The sequence below is a fragment of the Cibotium barometz genome, chromosome 11, assembly GCF_041138505.1.
Source record: "Cibotium barometz isolate CiBa-2024 chromosome 11, ASM4113850v1, whole genome shotgun sequence".
NCBI lineage: Eukaryota > Viridiplantae > Streptophyta > Polypodiopsida > Cyatheales > Cibotiaceae > Cibotium > Cibotium barometz.
Genome location: NC_141056.1, coordinates 45334205 through 45341883, shown reverse-complemented (window position 1 = coordinate 45341883; position 7679 = coordinate 45334205). Strand labels below are relative to the sequence as shown.

The 7679-nt window shown below is 36.6% G+C and overlaps 1 pseudogene; it reads right to left on the bottom strand.

Annotated features, from left to right (window-relative positions):
* Positions 1-2807: 2807 nt before the first annotated feature.
* Positions 2808-4543, bottom strand: LOC147634226 (jasmonate-induced oxygenase 4-like; annotated as a pseudogene).
* Between the last annotated feature and the right edge of the window lie 3136 nt (positions 4544-7679).

Genomic DNA, 7679 nt, shown 5'->3' with positions numbered 1-7679 from the left:
TGAAAGGCTTCCAAGCACAAAAGAACTTGTTAGTACCACTTGGAAGTACTCAATATCTATTTAAAATACTTACAAGCTCTTTTGTGCCATTGAAACTTGAAGTAATCAATATCTATTTTCTTTTGTGCCATTGAAACTTAAAGTAATCAATATCTATTTAAAATACAAGTTATTTTGTGTTATTGAAACTTTCCAAGTGGTACTAACAAGTTCTTTTGTGCTTGGAAGCCCTTCAGTATCACTTTAAAATACATTCTTTTGTGCCATTGAAAGCTCTATAGAACCACCTAAAAGTTCTTTACAGCTACTAAAAGTATTTTAGGGCCTATGTAAATTACTTTATACAAGTACTTATACAAGTTTATAAAGTCGTTCGCAAAGTCCATGAAGTACTTTTAAGAGCTCTAAAGCACTTTCAGGTGGTCCTAAAGTGTTTTTAATATAAAAAAACTTATAAGTAATTGAAAGTGATCCTAGAGTACTTCTAAGTGGTCCTATAACAAGGTCTCTATTAATGCACATGATGTTTTTAAAGCTTAAAGTACTCATGTACCACTTAATAGTACTTTTGCATCACTTGATAGTACTTTTGACCACTTAACAATATTGTTAGACCACTCATTAGAAGTTCAAGACCACTAAATAGTATTTGAGGACCACTTTAAAATAGTTCAAAACCAATAAAAAGTAGTTTAGGACCACCTAAAAATAAAAAGGCTTTTTTAATGTAAAAATAACAAGGTAGATTTTTTTAACAAAAGGTGCCTAAATCATGACCATAAAAAAAGACTATGTTTTCAAAACTTTTTAGGCACTAGATATTCTCTCTCAATGAATATCTTCTATATTAAAAATTTCTTCAAAATAAATATACTAAAAAATATTTTTTTTTCAAGCGTTTCTTAAAGCCACAAGGTGGCTTTCTTTCTAACAAAAGGGGGTTAATGTTTTTTACATAGATTCACACAATATAAAGTTTTTATGATAGAGAGAGAGAGAGAGAGAGAGAGAGAGAGAGAGAGAGAGAGCTCACGTGCTTATCAACATAAAAGACAAGTCTTGCAATTTTGAAGAAATGAAAATGTCAACCAACGTAAAATTTCATGACACTATTTAAGAATAATTGGTTAGAATGCCTCTACCTATGGTGGAAGTGTTTGGAAAAAGAAAATTATATATCTAGTACTTTCTTATTTTAAAATTGCTAAAAATAACATAAAAATATTGCAATAGCCTTACTTCAAGGATACCTATATGAAAAAGTGTTTGTTTATTAAGTGATATATTGGACATGCCAATATCCTATGCACATGTAGAATAGTTTTTAATCGTACAGTTGTAGGTGTTGAAAAAGTATCTAATTTATTTACCGAAATCATGACTATGGAAGAATATGTTTAAAATGTTTTTGGCACTTATTATGATCTCTCAATGAATATCTTGTTTTGATATTATTTTCCTAATATAAATTTCTTTGAAACAAAAATAAAATATTTTCTTAAACAAAAATTTCTTAAAGCCACAAAAGTGGTTTTTTTCTACAAGACTAGTGCTAATTTCTAATATATAAATCCACCCAATATGAAATTATTGTGATATTAAGAGAGAGAGAGAGAGAGAGAGAGAGAGAGGAGGGGGTGCTACTATTGTATTCACTCACTTTCAAAAGATGCCTAAACTTAAATTATCATCTTGAAAAGCATAAAGATAGGGGCTTTCCCTTCAAGGATCATACTAACATTATAATAATAGAAATGGTAGACTAGATATAAGGGGTCGAATTTAGTGAGGAATAGGTGGGCTTTACATGTGCACCTATTAAAAGGAACAAAGAACCATCATGAAAATGTTGACTCTTAATATTAGATCAGTAAAACTCGCTTAATAGATATTCAAATATTAATTTTTATATTTTCATTTATACTGTTTAAGTAAAACCACTAGAGTGTTCCTTCTACAAAATATATTCGAGCATTCCTTCTACAAAAATCAACTCTAGAAGAAGGAAGTGATGTCATAAGCATTAGATGATCCTAAATGGTGTATGTCACTATGGTGGAGACCAAACAATTATTTATGTATTTCTCACATCTACATATAGGTGAAACAAAGTAGATTTAGAGAATGAAAAAAGCAAACTAGAACAATTGACAATGTCTTGTAAAAAAAATATACAGTTATGGAAAGTTGAAACATGTTATCTATGCTTCATGTCTTTTGTGAAAAAATTGTCATGATCGTACTAGTAGTAGTAGGCACAATATCCCATGCATATTGTATCCTAAATTGATTTTTTGGTTTGAGGGGGCACAAATCGAAATCAATTTTGGTTTCAAAGAAGAGAGGAAAAGTTATTCAATCTCGTGAGGTACAAGAGTCCCTATTTGTATATATTCGTAATAAAGAGTGCAAGATGAAAGCATGTACATATCCTTAATCCATCAAATCCATTCATACAAGATCATATGTTTATGACATAGTTAATCAAATTATGGCCACTATTAAAGCTCTTACCATTAATTCTCTTTTACGAGCTTTTCTCCTTAAGTAGAAAAGCTATTCATGCTATTAGTGACATGCACATAAAATATCAATATCATTAAGCATGAAGTGTGATATATATGTCCAAGAACATATTAAAGTGTCTCAAGTCTCTATCTATATATGATATTTGATTATACGTCTAAGGGTTGCTACCACCTTCTTTAGGGGGGTGATCCATGCGATATATGTCTAAGGACAATTATGCTTCAAATTAAAGTGTCTCAATCTCTAGCTAAATATGATATTTGACTATAATGTGCCAATTAGTGTATTGTTACAACCTTCTCTGGAGGATCCAAGTGTGCAACAAGGGTCATTATAGTTTGATTATTGCTCACCACACCACGGTTGGTGTAATGCGCTTTTGTACTTGCCATTGGTTAGCATCTATAATCAAAAAATAAAAAAGAGTCAATATATATATCAAGATGATATCCTAAATTTACAGTTTTACAAAAGAGAAGCATGGCACAAGGTGTTCACTAGTGTGTAGCCTAGTAGTAAAAGGAATTCATCTTTTAGAAAAGAGAAGCATGGCAAAAGTTGTTCACTAGAGTGTAGCAAGGAATTCACCTTGTAGGATGAGGACCCCCTACTAGCTACATCTATTAGAGTGTAGCAAGGAATTAACCTTGTAGGATGAGGACCCCCTACTAGCTACATCTATTAGACATGATCTTTGGGTATCACTAAATATTTATAAAACCTTTTTTTTAAAGACAACAATATGGCACAAGTTTGGTGGTTTTAAGTGTGTTAATGATGTGGCTCTTACAAACTGGTTAACTTAGGGCTGGAGGACTTTACCTGTAATTGATCACCAATATTGATGACTAATGCGTTGGGTATGGGATCCACTGAGAACCATTGGCCATCCTTGCACACTTGAAGTCCATCCATATCTTTGTCTTGTAGTAGAACCGTCATGCATCCATGGTCCTTGTGTCCATGTGTCCCAAGAACAAGGTCAGGTTGAAGGCAAGGAGGGTAGTAGTTTGCTCGGAAGAACAAGTTGTAATGTTGAAAAGCCTTCTCTAGATGGTCATCCTTCATACCAAGGCTTTTGGACAATGCGGCGAGCAAACTTTTGAAAAGGTTCTGTAGCTCGGTGCCGTAGGAATCCACCATGCCCCTAGAGTGGTCACATCACAAAGTGGTGTTGGGCCATGTGATATAATGGGAAAAAAAGTGTGTGTGTGTCCGTGTGTAAGGGGGGGGTGTATGTGTGTACTGTCTCTGAGAGAGAGAGACTGTGTGTGTGTGTGTGAGAGAGAGAGAGTGTGTGTGTGAGAGAGTGAGTGAGTGAGTGAGAGAGTGAGTGAGTGAGTGAGTGAGTGAGAGAGAGAGAGAGAGAGAAAGGGGTTGGACCTTAATCCTTCGGGTTGGGAAGGCCACATGTCGAGTTTCTTCAATGAGGGGGGAGCCAGGTAGCCAAAGAGGGAGTCCATCCAGTCATTTGCGGAGTTAGTGTGGCCATATCCGAGCAAGCCTTCAGTGCTCTGATCCTTCACGGAGTAACCTTCCTTGTCGTCCATGGGGAGCTCAAAGAACTGCCTGGCTGCCTGTCTGGTCCCTTCAATAACGCTCGCGGGTATGCCATGGTTAACCACCTGCAGCACAGCAGCAAACAGTACAGACCACATCAGCTATACGCTTTTATCTCTTCATTATTATCTAATCTTAAAAGCTAGCTAGCGCAGGCACGTTAATGTAATTAACCTACTTGGAAGAAGCCCCACTCCTCGCAGGCTTTGGCGATCTCTTTCAGGGTGTCCGCTTCCGAGTCTCCATGAAGGCCGGCCATATCCACGAAGGGAAGGAGGCCCGTGTTTCTTTGGGCGGGATGAGGCCGCTGCTCATGGGGGACCAAGAACTCCTGGGGCACCTCCGGCACGGCCATCTGGGATAATTTCTGCACAAGATGGCGTTTCTCGTGATCCGTCATCTTCTGTGCACTCTCCGGCACAGCTAGACGTTGGCTGCAGAAGATGGTGGTCATGGTAATTAACGACGTAATTAAGTGCTAATCGACGCTCAAGCAGAGAAGGCTTGCGAAATTCAGAGGAGATCTAATGCATTTTTATAGATTGCTGATTGTGTAAAACCAGCAGGGAGCAGTGAAGCATGCGGCGCCCATCGGAGAAGGCGAGGTGGCCGGCGACATTGAAAAAATACGCTCCTAGCTTATTTTGATTGCGGTTGAAACTTTTTTGTTGTTGAAAAAAGGACAACAAACATTGATGTGTGGATTCTTGAATGACTAGAAGACAGGCCAATGCCAAGACGTCTCCTTAATTTGACCTAGTTGTTTGTAAATAATTTTATTAAATACTAGTTTCTTTCTTTCTTATTCTTGGGAACAAGTAATTATATATATTAATATTAATAAAGACAGCCCTTTACAAAAAGTTCTCTTACAATCCTTCTCTTAGTTTTTTCCCTTTTTTAAGATCAATAATAGTTATATATATTAACTGAAACTGTTCAAAAACTGTAAATACAACCAAATCAGGGCTACAGTGTCCATATTTACTACTCCTCCTCAACTTCATTCAGAATTTTACACAAAAATTCCCATCTCTCTTCTTGATGCTCCAAAAGTATTCTGGCCTCCATCATAGCTTCTGTAGTGCATCCTCCAGGGGACTGTTTTTCCAGCATTCCCCCTTTCTTGGACCAAACTTTAATAGTGGGTCTGGTTCGCACCTGGTTTTTTACGAGGGCGACGAATGTACGATCAACTTGTTTTTCTTTATGGTACCACCTTAGAGTTTTTGGTCCAAACTTGGGAGGCCTTTTCTTCCCTTCCGAAAATCTCACCTGCACCATACAGACCAAAGTTAGGGGTTTATTCCTAGTATGTTTGAAGCTCACCAAACTCTGAGGCAAAATTCAAATCATATTCGTTTGCAGGTTCTGAATCACCATATCCAGCTCAAAACATCTTATTTTATTCACATTACACACCGACCAGCACATGTAACACACTTATGCATCAAGTCTGTCATACTGCCTTCCTAAATACAATTGCATTCCTGCTAGACCAGATTTCCATCAAGATGCAAGCTCTGATGATATTAAAAACCAAACCAATATATTCATTACTAATTGACCATTTACCCAAGATCCAGTCCCCCCAACATGTTTGCATACCCAAGCTCTTCTCTATCCATTTACACATTTTGGACCAAGTACCCCTAATTGCTAGGCATTCCCAAAACACAAGTGATGACCTACACCTGGGACAAATGCCAATAGATACATTAGATTTTAAGGCCAGCGTAATCATCAACCATATAAAGATCCTCCAATTTACAATTAGGTAATCTGCACATGAGGTCCCACCTTTCATCTTCCCAAACAAAAGAACATCGTCCCCATGAAATGTGATATCCTAGCTATATACAGGCAATCATCATGGCTTTAAAACTGCCGCCCTTAGGAGATTGCTTCTCCAGGACCTCTCCACTTGACTAGATCTTCCAAATTGGTCTGGTTCCTAGGGGGTTCATAATAAAAGCCACAAAAGTCGAGACAGTGTGATGATGTGGCATGTAACATGCCACATCTTCGCCAATTTGGGGACTTCTTGAATAATCAAAATTTCCCATCATAATATATATACTTGGAAAGGTCTCGATGAATAGATTCCAAATGTGCAATAATCGCTAACTATTCATTTGATTTGCAAAAAATTCACCATGAGCCCATTTTTCTAGAGAGAGGAGGTGTGGAAATCCTTAAGGGACAAAAATGAGAGTCCAAATTTTACCTAATGGTAGATATAGGATACCAATGCCTCCTTCACTCTTTGGCATACTCACTTTGTCCCACGTAAGCAAAGCTACCACTCTCCTACTACTACACCTATTTCTCCATAGAAAGTCCCTTATTATAGGCCCCATACTTTTCTTGAGTTTTGCCAAAGTTAAGCACTAGGCATAGGAACATGATGTAGGCATTTAAAACAACATTACAAATGGTGACCCTTTCATGAAATGGAACCCTAACCCCCTCCCATTTATTCAAGTTCTAGATGAATCTCTCTAGGGTCCAATCACTTACAACCCTTCTCTTAGATACATTAGATTTTAAAGCCACCAAAATCCTCAACCATATAACATCCTCCAATTTACAATTAAGTAATCTGCATATGATGTCCCACCTTTCATCTTCCCAAACAAAAGAACATTGTCTCCATGAAATGTCACGAGACCCTTTTGTACTTCTTGAAGAAATTAATTTAAAAAAACTCACAAATTATTTCATAATTGAAACAAAGACGTGAATTAATTTAAAAAACCAGATAACATAGCATAACACAAGGCAAGAGAAATAAAATAACATCACCATCAAGAGTAAAAGGAGTAAAGGATAGTGAATACCACATAGAAGAAAAGAGTGGGTGCAATCTTCCCCCTCAAATGTGTAGCTCTACTTCCACCACTTGAGTATTTAGAGAATTTTATTCATAAAAATAGCCCAAGGAGCTTAGAATAGATGTGCGTACAAATTGGGCTTTCTTTTCCCCAATTTTGGGTATTGCTTTACATATTATTAACCATATGAAGTCTCCCTAAGGTTTGTACATATAAAAACCTTTACCCAAATATAATTGCTAATGGGCCTTGTTACATAAAATAATTTTGTGCACATTTGCACATATAATAATCTTATGCACATTTGCACATTCCATTAAGCTGAATCCTGCACAAATTAAATTAAGTATATTTTTGGATGATTATTAATTCATAAAAAATATGATAAAATCTATACCTGTAAACAGTCCTCCCATTTGGAGAAGCAACTATCCTCGGTTGTGTAAGAAAATTATCGAGAGAATAAGATTATGCTGTAGGTATTGATGTCATAACTTGAAAGGTAAACTCAGAGGTTTGAACATGGCTCAGAGGCACAAAGGCATGGCTCAGAGGTCTGAACATGGCTCAGAGGCACAAAGGCATGGCTCAGAGGTTCTTATGGACATGGGATACCAACAATAAAACTCGTGCAATACCTAAATTGGTGATTATCTCACTGATTATCAAATAAAAAATAACATGCATAAAAAGTCTAATACATGATTCACAAAACAAAAATGATCATCATCTTCACACCACCGCTCAATCCAGTAG